Source organism: Armigeres subalbatus, chromosome 2, assembly GCF_024139115.2.
Source record: "Armigeres subalbatus isolate Guangzhou_Male chromosome 2, GZ_Asu_2, whole genome shotgun sequence".
Classification (NCBI taxonomy): Eukaryota; Metazoa; Arthropoda; class Insecta; order Diptera; family Culicidae; genus Armigeres; species Armigeres subalbatus.
This window is the reverse complement of record NC_085140.1, coordinates 191,558,546-191,577,875: the sequence shown is the minus strand read 5'-3', so window position 1 is coordinate 191,577,875 and position 19,330 is coordinate 191,558,546. Positions and strand designations below refer to the sequence as shown.

Below are 19,330 nucleotides of genomic sequence, written 5' to 3'. Positions count from 1 at the left end.
ACCCAACTGACGAGTGGCTTTAGAGATAACAGCCGATGTTCGTCGAACGACAGTTTAGCATCTAGCATAACATCTAAGTCACTAACTAGTTGTACTCTGAACGATCAGCGATATCCTTTAAAGACACTAACAATCAGCTTGCTCCACCAGACAATGAATACATTCAGCAGCGCTTGGAGGCATTCACAATCTTCAATCGAACGTAAAATAAAATACAGCTTCAAGTGATCTATACACAGATCAAGCTTACAACCACCTCGAAGTAGCAACGTAACGTCGTTGAAGAACAATGCGAACAAGAGAGGGCCGAGATTGTTACAAAAAGTTGTCGAAAGACAGGAACCAATTTTCACACGCAATTCTCTGCCACTTTTGTTCGGATTCAGACAGGATAATAGTTGTACGGAGAATCCATGTCGAGATTCGAGATAAATTTCAAAGGTCCGTTGATGTAAATTTCATCAAGTTAGTAAAAACTGATCTACCGGGCATAAATCCATGCTGGTCAAAGGAAATGTAATTTCGAGTGCCCTCGAGAATTACACCACTAACAATGATTTCGAATTATTTAGAAGCAGCTGATGCTCACCAGTTTTGTATACCGGCATCATCACCGATTGTTTCCATACGTAAGGAAGTTTTCCTTCAGCGAATGAACGGTTGACAATGTGGCACTAGGGTTGTGTAAGAGCTCTTACGCAGCGGGGATCTAAGCAATTTGTTCAACTTTTACCTAGATTCGCACGGCCGAGCCCCAGCAAACATGTTTTTCCCCGAGATATCTGTCAATGTTGCTGAAAATAAGCAAATAATTTGCCGAAACCCAACTAACAAACCAAATTTTTGACGGGATATCAGTTTTTTTTATTTTTCTGGGCACTCGGCAGTGCGGATTTTGCCGAGCTGCAGAAATAAAAGCTGAGTGTGTACTGATGAAAAATGCTTGGCGAATAACTTGCAGGACAATGCAGCTGAACTAGCTTCCATTTCATCTAGTTAAACGGTTGATGGGACAGATTCAGATTTCCTTTTGGAATTTACAAGTGAGAAATGAGCAGTGATAAGCGAGAAAAGCGAAATAAGTACTGAGTAGTGAAAAGTAACAAGAGTGCAGTGGGAAGTAAGAAGTGAGTAGTAGTAGTGGATATCGAATAGTAAGACGATAAGTGGATAGCGAATAGTATGAAGCGAGAGAAGAGAAAAAATAATAATCATCGAAGAAGGAAGTTGAAAGAAAGACGAATGAAAAAGGAAGAAGCAAGAAGGAAAAAAGAAAATCAAGTACAAATAAGGAAGAAGGAAAAACGAAAAAGAAAAAAAAAAGAAAGAAGTAGAAATAAGCAAGAAAGAAGAAGGAATATGGGAGAAAAAGGAAGAAGAATGTATAATGAAGGAAGAAGGATGAATGAAGAGAAAGAAAGAAGAAGAAAGGAGGAAAAAGGAAGGAATAAGAAGGGAGAAGAAAGTAGGAGGAATGGAGAAGAAAGAAAGAAGAAAAAAGAAAGCAGAAGGAAGAAAAAAAAAGAAAGAAGGAAAGAAAAAAAAGAAATAAATAAAAAGGAATAAAGAGAAAATAACGTGAAGGAAAAAGGAATGAAAGAAGATGGAAAAAGTCACAAGGAAGAATAAAAATAAAGAAAAAAGGGATGGGTTATTTTCTGTTTACTGTCTGTTACTTTTTAATATTGTGCGTGTCATCCGTGTGTGTGTATTTTGTTTATAATTTCAGAGTAATTCGTATTTAGTCCTTCTGTTTCTGTTCGTTTGTTAATTCTTATTTCTTAGTTGTGTGTTCATACCTTCTCCAGGAACGGTAGTATGGTCTTCTTTTCTGTGTTTTGTCGATTATTGTAGGTCTAAGTGAAGGTCGTAGTCAATGCAGTGTATGATGAGCGCAGTTTTTCCCTGTGCGTTTTTACTGTATTGTCCACGCATGCCAAGAAAAAGACCCAAACTATCGAAATTACAGTTGATCTATCATCTTATTTCTCGCTTTTCTTATTTCACATCCCACTTCTCACTTCTCAGTTCCCAGTTATCAGTTCTTAGTTCTTAGTTGTCAGTTCACTTTTCACTTTTCGCTTATCTATTTATTTTTATTTATTTATTTATTTTGTCAACCGACGTAGACTAGTACATATACTGTATATGTTTTTCTTTATTTTCTTAATGCTATAAATACGGTATTATAGTGTATAAAAATAAAAATAGTTTGGTTAAGTAGTGTTTAATTTTGCGATTTATTGTAAATTTAGATGTGTAGGTTTCGAATTGTGACAAAATATTTTTTTAGGTTCTGCCGAGACATTGTAAAGTCAATAGTTTCACAGTGTTGATTACAGATGGCCATCATCTGATTGAGAGGTCCGAATTTTGCATAATTTGTACGGCAGTGATTAATTAAAAATGTATGTCGATGACGCAGTTGTCGAGATGGTATGTAGAAATTTTATTTCGATAAAATGTTTGTTGAATCAATACGCTGCGAAACTATATCGTTAATAAATGAAACCATTGCAGTTTCACGACGCTCTTTCAAAGATTGAATGTTTATAAGCTTGCAGCGTGCCTCATATGATGGAAGTGGGAATGTTGTCCAACCTAATTTACGAAGAGCAAATAATAAGAATTGTTTTTGTACTGATTCTAATCTTTCTTCGTGTGCTATTGAAAATGGAGACCATACAATGCTGCAATATTCCAGTATCGACCTTACATAAGCAATATATAATGTTTTAATTGTGTATGGGTCATGAAAGTTATAGCAGAAACGTTTTATAAAAACCATCATATTATTTGCTTTATGAATAATGGTGTTGTAATGGTCGATGAACGTTAGTTTGGAGTCTAAGATAATTCCTAAATCCCTAACTCTATCGCATTTCTCTACAACCTGGTTTCCTAATGTAATTGAGAGATTTGATGCTGTTCTTTTTCTGCTAAATGATATAAGGTTACATTTTTTTACATTCAGTTGCAATAGGCTTTTATTGCACCATTCGTAGAATGTGCATATTTCGTTCTGGAATATGTTGAGGTCATTTTTATTCCCTATTTCCAAAAAGAGCTTCATGTCATCTGCATAGATTAACACTTTAAGTTTGTCAAGAATGAAGGAAATGTCGTTTACATATATTATGAATAATAGAGGCCCCAAATGAGAGCCCTGGGGGACACCGGAAGTGGCTTGAATGGGTTTTGATCTATTGTTGGTAAATTTTATAATCAATTGGCGATCAGTTAAGTAGGATTCAAGCCATTTGAGTAGTCCCGGCTCAATTCCAGTTTTTTTCAATTTGAATAGAAGCATGGGTATATCTATGCGATCAAATGCTTTACTGAAGTCAGTATAAAGAGCTTCTACATGGTTTCCTTTATCCATTGCATTCAGGGTATAGTCAACAAATTCAAGAAGATTAGTTGAACTTGAACGCCCTTTACAGAAGCCATGCTGTGCGTCTGTTATTCGGTTTTCTACCTGTTTGAATAATTTTTCGTTTACTATGGCTTCAAAAAGTTTTGGAATGCAAGAGATAATGGCTATTCCACGATAATTACGTATGTCTGATTTTTTTCCAGACTTGAAAATGGGTATCAAAAATGAGTTTTCCCATATATATGGAAATTCTCCTGATTCTAATTACTTATTAAATAGCCAAAATACTGGAGCGTTTAGTTCCATTGCTAGGGTTTTCATAAATAGAGGAGGAATTCCATCAGGTCAAGGTCCTTTCGAGGCGTCTAAATTCCGGAGGGCCTGCAAAACGTCATGTACATGAAGTTGATTCACTCCAATATCATTTGAAAAGTCTGGAAAAAATGCAGAATAGTCACGGTCACGATCATTTTCAGAAAATGTAGAATAGGTTTCCTGGAAAAAATTTGCAAAAAGCTTACAGTTCTTTTCCGAGCTATCCCCCGCGTTTTCGTCAAGATGCATAATTGATGGAAAGTTATTAGATTTCAGTTTTGTTTTTACGTAATTAAAGAAGTTCTTTGGACAGGACTTTATTTCGCTCTCAGTTTTTGAATTGTAATCTTCCAATGCGTTACTGATAGCGTAATTCAATTGATCGCATACGTCCAAGTAATATACTAAATTTTCATTACTGTTATGACTTTTGTAAATTTTGTGTGCTTTTTGCTTGCGATTTCTTAAATTCTTGATTTGCCGGTTATACCAAATTGGGTCTTTATTATTGTTATGACGTCGTTTTCGTTTTAGTGGAGTTTCTTGTGAGATTATGTCAGATAATAATCTGTAAAAAGTGTTAACAGATGCTTCGACATTTTCTTCAATTTTTAAAACTATTTGCCTGTTTACACTACTAAACCTACCTCGAATATTTTCATAGTTCGCTAAATTGTATTCAAAGACATGCTCATACTCACAATCGTTGGGTCTTTGTTGTTCATGAATAAATAACGAGTATTCGATTGCAATGTGGAACGCTTCATTTTTCCACAATGGATTGATAGATTCTGTTACACAGAAATCTTCATAGATATTTGTCAGCAAGAGGTCCAAATAGCAATTTTGATTGTTTTTTATGTGATTAATTTGGTTCAATCCTAAACTGGCAGACTATCGCATTTCACTTTTCACTGCTCACTTGTATCTTCCCCCTTTTCATTCAACACTTCTCACTACTCACTTCTCAATTCACAATGCGTTTCACTTGTCACTTCTCACTTCTCGATTTTCACCTCTCAACACCCCACTTCTCACTTCCATCTTCCCATCCATTGGCGTAACTAAGAAAAAAATCTAGGGGGGGGGCTAATTTTTTTCTCTTCTTACAGACAAACACACAAAAGTTATTGTTTTTGTTCAACTGTCCGCAAGTTGGCCTACACAGATAGAAAAAGTTGTTGAAATTTACACGAAAGTAATGCACATAAAGGGAATGCCAAAAAGAGCGTAATCTTAAACGTTATTTTCGCTTGAATGTATGCAATTTGTATTGCATTATGTCACTATTTATTCGATTAAGTGGCATAATACTATACAAATTGCATACATTTAGGCAGAAATTGATGGAAAAGATTCATGTATGCTCAGAATAGTGTAATTATCCACGTCTATATTTTTTACGCGCTGATTAGTTTTCATTATTTTTTTCTGTGTACCAAACAGCTATTTCAATACATCCAGTGACGACTTGAACAGCTCTGACATAAAAATCTAGAAATGTCGTGGGATTCCCAATAACTTTGATACGTAAAAAACTCAAGAGCTTCAGATACATAAGACTTTCGAGTTTCACATATCCATTAGAAATAATTTCAAGTTATTGTGGGCTTCATGGCCGTGCGGTTAGCTACGTCAATCGTCTAGACGCATGTGCTAGGGAGTATGGGTTCGATTTCCCCGGTAAGGAGGAAACTTTTCGTGATCGAAAAAATCTCCACTGGTCCACTGGGTGTTATGTGTCCTGTCCGTTGTCTTATTCTAAGTGTTAAGTGCCCAGTCTGTACGACCTCTGGTCGAAGACGGTGTTCCTGTCTTTTAACATTTTAGTTATCTCTCCTTGAAATTTCAGGGTTTACCGAACTTTTTTCGGATTTCAAGGATTATGGATTTTTTTTCGGATTATCAAGATAATTGGAAATTCAAAGTTTTCGGGAAATATCAGCAACATCGCTTGAATATTTTACCAGAGAAATCTGCAGAAAGAAATGACTTAAAACTAGAGGTCATAGGCACACTTTTAAATAAATACTCGCAATGCAATGCAACGCAATGTAACCATAAAAATCTTAAAGAGTTGATTTGCTAATAAATAAAAGTCAAGATTTGGTAGAAATTAAACAATTGTCTTTTTCATGTTGTCTAAATAATACAACCAGTTTACTATTTTACTTGAATTTTGTTTATTCAATCAAAATCTCAGCTATTGTATTTGTTCTGTTAGTCTGTTACTTCTATTATTTATTCAATCAGCATTGAATCAGCATGAAAATACTCAGTTAAATATATAAAGCTCTTTTAGTGGAATGTATTCAACCGTCTAAGACGAATTAAGTACTATCCTCTTAATTCCACCAATTAATTTTCGATATCTCAGATACGTATTCGAGTCGAATTAAGTAAGAGACACTAAAGACGACCACACAGTTGTGGTCGAAATACGTATCTGCAAAGATATCGAAAATTAATTGGTGGAATTAAATGGAGAGTACTTAATTCGTCTTAGACGGATGAAAATACTGTTCCAACTCCAACATTTATCTCGTTTTTTTTTTACATTTTTGTGCGTACTGAAAACGAGTTGTGTTTTGGCATTATGTGCCTCCGAAAGTGTAATTTACTTTAAAAATTAGATTCGTACGCAATTCACCTTAAGCAATTATATGTGTGGCTGAGAATAAAGGAAGCGTAATATCCTTCGTGTTTAGCATTCATAACCCAAGATATATCAATTTTTCGAAGTTAGAAAACATGATATAATATATATTCAACTCACTGTAGAGAAAGATAAGAATGCATTATTTTCAGTTACGCCCAGATATGATCAGAGCGCTAGATATGTGCCATACTCATGCAAAGTCTTGGGAATTCTAGGGGGGGCTAACTTGATTCTAGGTGGGGCTATAGCCCCCCCTAGCCCCCTGTAGTTACGCCAATGCATTTAACACATCTGCGTACTCACTTCTTATTTCTCACTCTTCACTACTCATAATCAGAGGTAAAATTGTTTAACTATTCGGCCAAACGACATTCCGCCAAAGAAACAGTGACCAAATAGTGACGCTTTGTGACGATTGAATCAAGCGCAAAATATTGCGTTATTATCTAATTGATTCATCGTCGGATTTTTGATAAATGAGTGAAACTAGGTAATTTCGCATGAAAAACTCAAATGCGATACTTTCCTTCAAAATCGCATCAGTTTATTCCAGCGCGAGTAATCGATAAATTATATTTGAAATAATGTTAACATTGACATTACTTTCATTTGTAAAAAAAAGTGACAAAAATGGACTTCTATTTCTATTCTATTTCTATCTACTTCTATTTGACGACGGGTATCGCTATCGGGGGTGACAATGGGTCTGGGAGGTGAGAATGGGTCATCACTCTCACCAGCAGTCTGGAGGTCGTAGAGCGAAATCGTTCAAAAAGGTCTCATATATTTTAGTCTTCTTGCCCTCAGATACATTCAATCTATTCTACAAGCATTAAAAGTAGTTGAAACATTGACCCATTCTCACCCCCATTTGATTTTTCTGCAATTTTTTCCCACTTTAGGGTGACGTACTTTACGAAATTTGGATTTTGGTAAACCTAGGATTTTGACCAAAATAGTTACAGGGTGTCTACTCATCTGTAAAAACAAAATTCCCTGATTTTTCCAGGTGTTTTACATTAATTTCCAGGCAAAAACAAACGTCCCATAGGGTAAGGGAGGTATTTTGGACCACTTTAAGAGATGGCCGAACAATTTTTCGAATAAAAGTTAGGTTTTGTAATAATGCTTGGTCATTTCCTTATGCAACTAAAAAGTGGTGAATGCTAAGCAGGATTTGTAGGTAAAAATGGTGTAAATCCCACTGAAAGAATCAAACTATCATAAATTCTGAAGATATCCAGCATTTTCGGCGTTTTCATCTTTAAATTCTTTGTTAAGCAATACATTTTTATAAGCATTCAAACGCTTAGAACAATATCTACCAGCTAATGGTATTGAAATTAATATCAATTTCAGTGCCACTCGGTATAGCATCATCAAAGCAAAAGAAACGTGTGGTCTATGGCCGTGATGCATGTACCTGGTCACTCCTCCCATGCCATATTGTTTACGTAGTTTGTTAGATCTGTTCCATTTGCGTCATTCTTGTCATGGAGCTTTCGTAACAATTTTCGTATGGAAATAATGAAAACAGTTACATGTTGGTTTAATAGATATTTTTCTAGGGCTTACATCAATGAACAGTAATTTACAAATGCGATATGAACAGTAATTTATGGATGGTTTGATACTAGATAAACAAATTGTTGGTAAAAACAAAAGTTTAATAAATCTAGAACTTAAAAAGAAGTAATGTCGAAAATATGTTCTGTTCAATGAAAAATGAACCTATTTTTGACATGCCTCAGAATACTGTTTTTAAACTTACAATGTTTTGCTCGAGATATGAAACTGTTTCAATTAGGTTTTAATAAGTCAACAACATCATTCACATGTTTTAAATCCATGTACAAATAAACTTACAGCTTTTGAAATTTGACTTCGATTTTACAATGTCGTCTTGGTTTTGGTCTAATCCAGCCTGAATGAGTAAATGTGTGAATAATATAGTATTTTTAAGAGTATTTTTAAAGAAACAATTGCAATAACATTTGAAAGTTGCACGTTTTATTTAGTTTTGAGTGATATAAATGCAAAATTCAGCTAAGTGGTCCAAAATATGAGCCCGGTCCAAAATACTGCCGTTACCCTACATAGATTTCGGCAGCAAAATAATCAATTCCAAAAAGTTAATATCGCAAAAAATATTATTTTAAAGAATATTTTGGTGGCTTTACAAAACAAAGTTGTAAATTACTTCCAGGAATTGCTTCAGACATTCAATCAAAATTCCTTCAGGAATCACATAGGAAATTCCTCCAGGTATTCCTTAGAAAATTTCTTCATAGATTCCAAAGGAAAATCCTCCGGATTTTAAGAATTGCTTCAGAACTGCCCCCAGGATTAAATTTGAAAATTTATTTGTTAAACCTTTAGAAAAAATCTCAATGAATTGTTCGGAAATTCCTTTAGAGATGCATTTGGCGATTCCTTCACGATATTTTTTAAAATTCCTTTTTAAATTCCTTTAAATTTTTAAATTCCTTTAGGAACCATGGCCATTGCACAAAAATCGGTTCCTAAAGCTATAGGAATTTGGTGATCGATTCCAGAAGATTGCTTGAAAATCCGTTAGATATTGGCTGAGCTGCGTGGTTTTGAATTTTAAGTTTTGTCGTAAAATGGGGGTTGGGGACGTACGTGTTAATATAGAATTGTATAAAAATCTATCATCCGCTGATTGGATTCTATTACAAGAAAGACAAAAAATATAGACTTTTTAATATTAATTATTTTAATTGATATAGGGTATCTGCTCCTATATCAATAACAATAAGGCAATGCGCATATGAAATGCATTGATTTCTTACCCAATAATCAAGAAACATGGGATTAAGTATATTCGGCTCACGTAATTTTTAATTGAAAACAATTTGGTAACTTCAAAAATGAAATCATTATCACATTATAGAAGTATTTAGCTAAAAAACATCATCCCCGCCATGTACCTATATCAATAACATTCAAAAACAGTTAATCCTATGCTTGTACCTATATCAATAATACTGTTTCCAACATAAAATACGCACACTATTACTTGTGTGTATACGTAACGATATGATTGCAGTGATGCCGAATTCATCAATGTTTTGTATTTGAGTTGAAATATAATTACAAAATTGCAGTTTTTGTTGTAGTTTTTCAACTTATCGGTTTAATTTTATGTTTGTCATAGATTATCTTTTCGATATACCTTATTTTTACAAACATAAGAGTTGAATTTCACAGCGATTGTTCATTTAAGCATTTTTGAAATAAAAATCTAGGTCGGCAACCCTTGAGAGTACTGCACGCCATGTAAACAGTCTTGAATACGGACAAGGATAATTTAGACGTTGTACGAAAGAAACCTATATCAAACTATAGGAAATCGCGTTGGTTTTTCAAATATAATTATATTTAAAGTGAAAATGTGATGTGCTTTATGTGTTGTGAAGCGAATTTTGAAGTGATAGAATTGTTTTAGCTTCAAATTGAGTGGAAAACAACGTCGCGAAAACAGATGAATCTGCTAGTAGCAATCGAGCAGTGCATCAAACCAACAGCTCAGAGGTAGGAAAATGAAAATAAATGTGTTTTATAATTTTGTTTTTAATAATTTGAGTCTTGTAAACTAAAACATTACTCATACGGAATTTTAAATAATATTCCAAACATTCAAGAATGTGTTCCATCCATTATTGTGTACATAGAATGTGAGAAAAAGTAATTAAATTGATTTTTTGTTTGGTTTATCGACGGTTGTGATTAATATACGGGCTGTTATTAATATGGGAACAGATACCCTACATAGTTTATGCTGGTTTGTTTGGTTTACAACATATACAATTATGCTAATTGTATTGTTTTTCTATTAAAATAAGTCTAAATTGCCGTTCGTGGCACTACCGATGTTAGATGACAATGCGTATTCTCTTTAATACTTGAATTCAAATTTTCCCGCTAATTGTGTCCTTATCCTGAAAGGAATTATCAAATTCCATTACCAAAACAGAGAGAGGATATTCAATGCTCTTTCCACGTGTGGTGTAAAAACTGCGCAGCTTCCATTGCTAATACAAGTGTCCTCCTCATAACATCTACTACCCAACATCTAGTCAAATGCCCAAAACAACATTTTCCTCTGTAGCATATTCGGCTACAAGTACATTCAATTTGCGCACCAATACAAGCGTAAAACCGGATCGCATCCTTCGCTACAGCAAGCACTTCATAACCCTTTTTTGTCGTTTTCCCAAGGGAGATAAATAGCGCTCGTCGGTGACCGTTGTTGCCCGGTTCCCCAATCAGTGAATGACCAGAATGACGCGGGATGCATCGCCTTTTTTTGTCCGCCACACAAAAACCAGGGAAAATCCTGAAAGTTGGCTGCAGATGCATCATCTTCTTCTCGCACAGTTCGTGCATGTGTGCGCTACGAGGTGGCCACATAAATATGACGGGTTCGCGGAAAGTAGACAACGAAGTTTCTAATTTTCTAATTAAAGTCAAAGATGTCGCGCGGGGTTGCGAAATGGAAGCAAATAAAAGAGTGACAGTTTTCAAAGAAGCGCGTAGAAGATGCGGCGGCTGCATTGCCCCAAGCCGTACCCAGTTGGGAAAGGTCGCGGGAGAAAATGCCTTGCCTTGACGATGTCAGCCGCGTCGCATAAGATGTGATCCCCGTTTTCCCCGCCGACGACGGCTGCATATTTTCGGAATGAAATTGGACGAAAAGTGCGTGGGCTATTTTTGGCGCTGTTTTAGCTAAGCCGCAGTTTAGTTCGTGAAAGGAATGAAAACGGCACAATCATCGTTTCAAGATGCGACCGGCGGATGGATTTATGTGATAAAGTTAATAAAAGGAAAAAGCGAGTGAAAACGAGGCGAAAATTTCAAAATGGCGCCTGAGAATTGGCTGCAATTTTGGGCGGTGAAATGTTGTAAAAGAAGGATATTTTCGATACTAGTGCTTACCATAGTAAATATTGCAAGATAGAGGATTTGTGTATATGAATTGTATAAAAAATCACATATAAAATTGAACTCGATCGTACAAACAGCGGCTATCAGTGGGCAAGGTAGTACAGACACAGCTTTTAATTTCACTTCTACACTCTCGATTGGGATGCACCACTAAAAGGTCCTTTGTTTGGGAGGGAGAAACTGCAAAAAGTAACCACCACGGGCGCCTTCCAGACGTCCACTGTTCTTGGCGATGAATGCTGGACATGTCTTAGCAGCCAAAAGTGCGGTGCATTATCGTTTACAATTGAGTAGATTTCTTAATGGCTGCCACCCTTGTAGTCTATCCCCAGATGGGGATGCATTTTCTCTAACCTCGCGCAACCCACTGACTGGATGGTAGGGTGGTTCCTTGAATCGTCTCCAAAGTAATAGGTCTGCATTTTATTGTGATGGAAATGGGGAGGGAAGAACCACACCATACGAAAGGAGGCAGAATTAATCTACGCATAATCTAGAAATGGGGTGGTTGAAACTAACCCCCATCAACAACGCTAAATTCTGAATTGTCTTTGCATAGGCGTAGTTGGGTAATATACGATCCTAGTAAAATATTCAAAATAAATAAAATAGCATAGAAATTAGAAAGAAGCTATGGAGATTTTTATTATTTACTGTGGAACGTGGTGGAACTAATTTCAAGAACCCAATGAACGGAATAGTTTGCATTAGAACGTAAAAAGAAGAATGCTAAAACTTATCTTACAATGTTTGTATAAAACCTTGGCATATACAATTCTGCAAGCTTTAAATAAAAAAAATGTAAGCTTTTTTAGCAGGTACTGTATTAAAATAATACAAAATTGTAAGATTTCAATACGATGATTGTTATACAATTGTACGAATTTGTATATTTATGTCAAAATATTATGCAGATTTTGCAATGTTCTAATCAGAACTGTATTAAAATCTGCCATCCGCTGATTGGGTGATGATTGGCCCTTAACCTACCGACCACTACGCCATTGGTTGCTAACTTCAAGGCTGTTTCTATCAAAACTGGAATGAGCGATTGATGCTGCATGTGTGCAGCACCGACTCGAACTTGAACTACCAAGGTACACTATGGACCGAGGACGCTGACGAAGCACCCCCATAATCCGGTGTGGTGAAGGCCATGTGCTGTTTTTCGGACAATTTTACACCACCACCGCAAAAGATGCATTATTGATTTTTCCTCCAGTGATCTACCGCATTGGATGTTTGGATAGGATTTGTCGACGGAAGGAGGAAAGAAACTCTGCGTTAGTTTAGGTATGTTGTGCTGAATCTGTGGTGTGGAAATGGGAAAAAAGGCGGCCCACTCGACTCTCAACCCTGAGGCCGAGACTGGACCTATTAGCCGAAGGTTACGATGCTTCGCAGTGCGACACGAAGGACGGAAACGAGTTTGGTGCGTGCGGAAATTTGACTTCCGGCTATCAGTGATGGTGTACGTTGTTTAAAAATTTCTCGCATAATTGCATCCATAATCGGGTGCATTCGATTATGTCAGCAAGCGCGATGGATGCATATTGAGCTGTTTGATCTTTGAATGATATTGGAACAACAAAGGGAACGTTATCTTGTCGTAAATTTTGACACATGTAATCCAAGAGTGATGTTATCCAAGATGTAATGTGCTGTCTCCACACTAATGTGCTTACATCTATATGTAAATTTGATTAATAGGAATTTTGAATAAATTACTATAAGACAATGAACATGTATGAGGAGTCATTAAGAAAATTTTAAGAAAGGGTTATAATTTTCTTTGATTCCATCCTATATTAAACAACACACTTCCCTGTGCAAAAGTAAAAAAAGCATTCAAAGCTAGAACATGTTTTTTGACGAAACACTATTTGAATAACGGTTTGGTGACGAGTTAAGGTACATTTTGTATGAATGACCTCTACAATCCTTACCTTTCGTTATACTTCTTTTTAGAAAATTTTCCATAGTTACAAAAAAAAATGTCTAGAAAACTACTTTGATCTATCTCAACTCCTGTCAAAACTATCGAAAAATCAATATAACAAATAGTCAAATTCCACATTTACCTAAAAATGAGCAATATTAACTTTCTCAGAAAACTAAAAAATATTGAACAAAAATTAGTAATGTTTTCGTAACAGTTCTATTGAAACATGTGAATGAACGACCGTTTTAAATTGATTCAAACTAACAGTGGAACAAAGTGAATCCAAACAAAACATTGTGCATTCGCTAGCGTACAATAATATCTTTCAGATGGTCGCTATTTGGCTGCTGCTCCTCGTATTGGTGTGAATAATGACTAGGTACATATTTTTTATATTGAGGCATTCCACGGGGGCATGTCAGTCGATCCTGAGCGACCATTTCGAAAATATTTGAAACTCTGCACAGGGCTGGTAGCGACCGATGCCGTTCAAAATAGTGACTTTAGTGACCAAAGCTGACGAAAAAAGGGACCAAATAGTGACTTTCAGTTGCAGAAAAAGTGACCGAATAGTGACTTTCAGTTTAAGTTGCAAGTTCTATGAGACGAAATTAAGCGTTTTTGGGCCGAATGAGAATCTTTTTTTTCCGTAATTTGTGGCGGAAAATATCTTTCACTCACCACTCTTTTCTCTTAGAACGAACTCAGAAAAGAAACGAAAATCGTACACGGTAACAATAATCTACTCAGTGACTAAGTAAAATTGTATTGCCCTCTCTTTTAATCCCACGGAAATTTTACTAAATATCAGTCAAAAGCAGGACTACTCAAACTATGAGTAGTCTTGGGAGCAGATCAAATTTTTACGCCACTGGAAGTGAGCGAAGCATGGTTATCACCCATAAGACCTCTTTTCCTTTTCTGAGAAATGATTTCTAAGCAAAATTCTGTGTGAATGGGCATTAGAGTGATTCAAATTTTGACTTTTTTGCTCCTTCATGCTTGAACGATTGCATTTGCCTTTTTATTAACCCACCTAAATTTTCAGCTAATTTGGAAGTAAATTGAGTGAGTACGCGCGATTTGAAGTTTGTATGAAAATTGCTATGAAAACAGTAACTTTCATGGAAAACTGTTCCTCAACGCTTCCCTTTAAGCTCTAAAAACATATGAGTACATCGGCAACATAAGAAATTTTACAAGGAACAGGCCGTCTTTGTTGCGAAACGATTTGATGATCACAAGAAAAGTTATTGGGGAAATACTGAATCGTGGGAAATTCATTTTAACACGTAAAAGAATAACATCAATATCAATAATGAGCATTTTTGTTTTCTTCATAACTTCGCTTCCAAACGAGAAATCGCTTCGCAACAACAACTGCCTTTCAGCTTGAGAAGTATTCTGTGTAGGCAATGTGTTGATTATATTTAAATAGCTCATGGGCCACCTCACGGAACGGTCTTCCACATAAGGGTCAGTTTTCACAGTAATGGCAGTTTTGGTAGAAAACGAAACAATAATTATGACGATTCAGGTACAACGAGCCTGGGATTGAACGCATGACCTGCAGGATCATGCTTTCCGAATTTTTAAATAATTGTGGTTATTCATGAACGATTTTTGCTATGGAATTTGATAGTGCATGCATTCTTCAAAATTGGGGAGACTTGATTCTCTCACTATGACATCTACTCAATAAATATTTTTTTAGAGCAAACCCTTCATTACATCTGTCACATCTACAAAAAAATAGCCGCTTGAGAACAATTTATATTTTCTTGATCTTTTTTGCCAAACTTCTCAAGTCTCAAGGATCAAGTCTTCTCATATTGTGGCAACAACGCAAAATCTAATTATCCTGAAAATGTGGTGGGATGTTGGCATTTTTATCAGTGAAGATCATTTAGCAATTTTACGTGGCCACTTCAAAACATAAGAGGGACAAAGCACAGTAAATAATGCTTGTACGCGAAAAAATATGGACACCTTTAAACACGTATAACTTTTGAAATAGCTCATCAACGAGTGAAATATTTCGTAGATTGATGAATCTATGTCTGTACTTTCTGAAAATATATTTCTTATGAGTGGTACAAGTACGTAGTGAATAATGGCGTCGAAGGAATTGCAGGTTCGGAAAGAATTGTGTGCAGTCGCAATTGAAATTCGGGTCTCTCGATCCAGAAAATGACTAAAAACATTTTGTTCTCATGTGAACACTGCTCAAAGCAATTTAAAATTTGTTGATGCTTGTTCGACAATATCTAAAACGTCAGAGATTGGAACAAAAACGGATTTTATGAGCCACCAGAAGGATACGAGCTCGAAACAAATTCTACTGAGGATGCCAGATCATTCGGCACGTATTATTTCTTAGAAAATTCAAATGTCACCAAGTTTCGTGCATACATCGAAGCATCGATAAGCAATGAAGCCATTTGAAGTGAAAAACGTACCGAATTAAACCAACAGCAGTTTATGTTGATTCTTAAAGTTATGTGTCCAGATTTTGTCGCGAACAAGCCTTAATAGAGTAAATAAGGTTATCAATCAAAAAAATAACTTGCCACATAACGATCATTTATCTAGAGGATTTATAATAAAAATACGCTGCAACAATACTACTATACTGCCGTGAATCACATATTTGACCCATATGAATAGGAAACCCAGCAGTTCTCGGTAAAATAGCGGAGAATTAAGTCTCCCAAGAAATTACGTCTTCCCACCTTCCCCTACTGTATAAAGTTTAAGCTTTAAAACAAAATCTAAATCAGCAGGTCTCCTGCTTGCATGATTGTATACCAATTTAAAAATTGTGACGTAAAACATTTTTAGTTATAGCTACGGGTGAAATGCGAATAAGAGCAGCGAGTTGAATGGCTGGCGAAGTTTCTGAGCGATCATTTTTCCAAGATCCGTAATTTCATTTCCGCCATGATCAAAACATCATCCGACGGATACATAAGACTTTATTTAAAAAAAAATCTTAGTCAATTATTTTCAAAATAGTTGAAAATAGTGACTTTTTGCGAGAAAAAGTGACTTTAGTGACTTGTGGTCGAAAAAAGAGACTTTTTAGTGACTTGCCCGAAAAAAGTGACCAAGTCACTAAAAAGTGACCCGCTACCAGGCCTGTCTGCACAGTTTTTCAATTTCATCTAAATCGTCATTTTTCGATATCAAATCTTCATATTGAGTCACGACTAACTTTTCAAAAGGGTGTATGTGAAAATGGTTAAAAAATATTTAAAAAGCTGCACAGCAAAAACGGAATGTTCGATTGTTATGATTTTTTCAGCAAAGTTAGTCATTTTTGTCACAAAAACTCAAATATCTCAAAACCCTATCTTTTTTCGAACGTAATTTTTCTAGGGAAAACGGTCCATTATATTAGCTATCTACCATAAAAATTTGGTGATGGTAAACTAATAAACAAAAAAGTTATGACATTTCAAACATTTCACAATTTTCACATTTAGTAAAAAAAAATTTTTGTCTGTGTAAGTTATTTCGAGAATTGCAGTTTGATGCAGATTTTATTGTTAAGGGACGTGATTTAAACAAGTTGTTTTCATGATATTTTGATTTAATTATTCATAGCATCTATAAGAAACTTAGACACGATCCAGTGTTGTGATCAAAAGTATTGATAGTGTCATAATTTTCATTGCACGTGACTGGCGAAAAATTCTTTTAATAGTGTTGAAACCTGTTGATAATATCGTTGATAGAAACATATCAGAAATGTTATTTTTAAGACAAAAGCTGCAAAATCAAAGATTTATATACACGTGTACGTCTATAGTTTACCTGCAAAAAATATACCTCTTAGAGAATAGACTTTATGATCGGGAGGAAACGGGTATCTTCAACAACAACAAATGCATGATAGGTACATACCATGACAATGCTCACGAAAAGCAAAAAATTACTACTACTAAGGTTGTTAAAGATCTTATAGTATTTTTTTCTTCAGTCAAGCAAATGACACCAAGCTAGTCAGTAAAAACTTAAAAGTGATTTTGTTTATTGAAATATTACGAACAACATGAGTAGTCGCTTTCTCAACTGTTGTAGGCCGTTTGATGGAAAAAAGTGTTCAAAAGAGTTACGAAATCTCACCGAAAGCACCATAGATAAACTGAAAGCGACTGGTTATGCTCCAATGTCCACATTGAATACAAATTTACGCATTTGCACGTCCTGCCGTCTAAACGTTGACAAAAGAGCAATCTGTATATCATCGGTTGAGCAGAGCGCAGGAAGTTCGAAAACGACAGCAACTGAGGAATTGCCAGATGTATCGACAACAACTGAGGAATTACCAGAAGTATTAAGTGCTGAGAGCCTTGCCACCGTACCATCAGCGAAATCTGTTTCAACAAATCAATCGGAAGATGAGTGTATCCAAAAGGTCAACATCGAACGCTTTAACGAGGGCATAGCTGGGATAAAAGTGACTCTGATTAAATGGAGTAAGATGGACTACGTTTATTACCCGGAGAAAAAATACCGTGAAATAAACGAAGCTGTACGAAGAAACCTCTTCAAATTAGGACCTGATGATGTGGAAAATACAGACTACGATGAGGTAATTATAAATATGAAGGAAAGGTTCTGGAATGCAGCCACGACAAGGAAAGAAAAATTATTGATTTTGTCGATGCTGCCAAGTTCGTGGTCTATTCAGGATGCCATTGATGAGTTCAAAACCAATAGAAATACAGTAAAAGAGGCAAAACAATTGAAGAATAACTGTCTTTCAACCAAAAATACTAGGTCTAGTACTGCATTAACAGATGAGACAAAAGAAATAGTAGTTCAATATTTTGAAGATGATGAAGTAAGTCGAGCTATGCCTGGTCAAAAGATTATGTATCAGTAAAAAGATGGAAAGCGTCAAGCAATCCAAAAACGATTAATGATGACGATTTTGAAAGAAGCGTACACACGCTTCAAGGAAATTCACGATAATATTAAAATAGGTTTTCCTCATTTGCAAGCCTTCGGCCAAGGCAATGTAAGCTTCTTTCCAATTCAGGAACATATAATGTGTGCGTGTGCACAACCCATGAGAATATTAATCTTATTTTACATAGTTTGAAAAGAATCAATTTAACAAAGGATATTAAAATGTTAACTGGTAGTCTGTTGTGTGAAAATACAACATCAAATTGCTATCTACGATCTTGTTCGGATTGTCCAGATTCTTCATCATTGGAAAATACTTTATTCGCTGAGTTTGAAGAAAAATATATTGATCAGTTATCATTTGAGCAATGGGTGACCACGGATAGGTGTGACATAGAAACTATTGTAAAACCTGTAGATGAGTTTGTGTCATATTTTTGCTTGAAATTAGAAAGTTTAATCCCTCACGATTTCATTAAAACAGAACAATCCAGCTTTTTAAAAAATACGTAAAATACATTACAAAATGGTGAATTTTTAGTCATTTGTGATTTTTCTGAAAATTACAGCTTTGTATTGCAAGATGAAGTGCAGTCCCATCACTGGAACGTACAACAAGCTACAATTCATCCATTCGTTATTTATTTTAATGGAAGTACGCAAATTGAACACTTAAGTTTTATTATAATTTCCGAAGATTTAAGACACGATTCAGTATCCGTAAACTTGTTCATTGAAAAAATGATTAACTTTTTACGCGTTGATAAGCATAAAGAAGTCAAAAAGATATATTTCATGTCTGATGGAGCAGCGTCGCAGTAAAAAATCGTAATAATTTTTCGAGCCTATGTCAATTTAAATCAATGTACGGAATTGATGCAGAATGGCATTTTTTTGCTACATCACATGGCAAAGGTCCTTGTGATGCTATTGGAGGAACAATAAAGCGCATGGCCACAAGAGCAAGTTTAGCCAAAGAACGTGAGCATCCAATTAAAACTGCGAAAGAACTTTTGATTGGGCAAATCGTAGAAAAGAAAAGATTTAACCAAATTATCATTTTGTTTTACTACTACTGAAGAGTACGAAATAAAGGCTTCAGAGCTCAGCGAGCAATTTAATAACGCGAAAACGATCCAAGGAACCCAAAATT

General features: G+C 35.5%; 1 protein-coding gene across 7 annotated transcripts in view; it reads right to left on the bottom strand.

The window, feature by feature from the left end:
• Positions 1-19,330, bottom strand: part of LOC134211421 (peroxisomal targeting signal 2 receptor) — a 358,938-nt gene that overhangs the window by 31,507 nt on the left and 308,101 nt on the right. Inside the window, exon 1 of one of the 7 annotated variants that reach the window (XM_062688261.1) lies at positions 11,390-11,530. The exons of 5 other annotated variants lie outside the window; for them this stretch is intronic. The gene's annotated coding sequence lies outside the window, so the exon portion shown is untranslated. Of the gene's footprint in view, positions 1-11,309; positions 11,332-11,389; positions 11,531-19,330 lie in introns of those variants that run through there. One more of the 7 variants, XM_062688262.1, reaches the window with a different exon arrangement.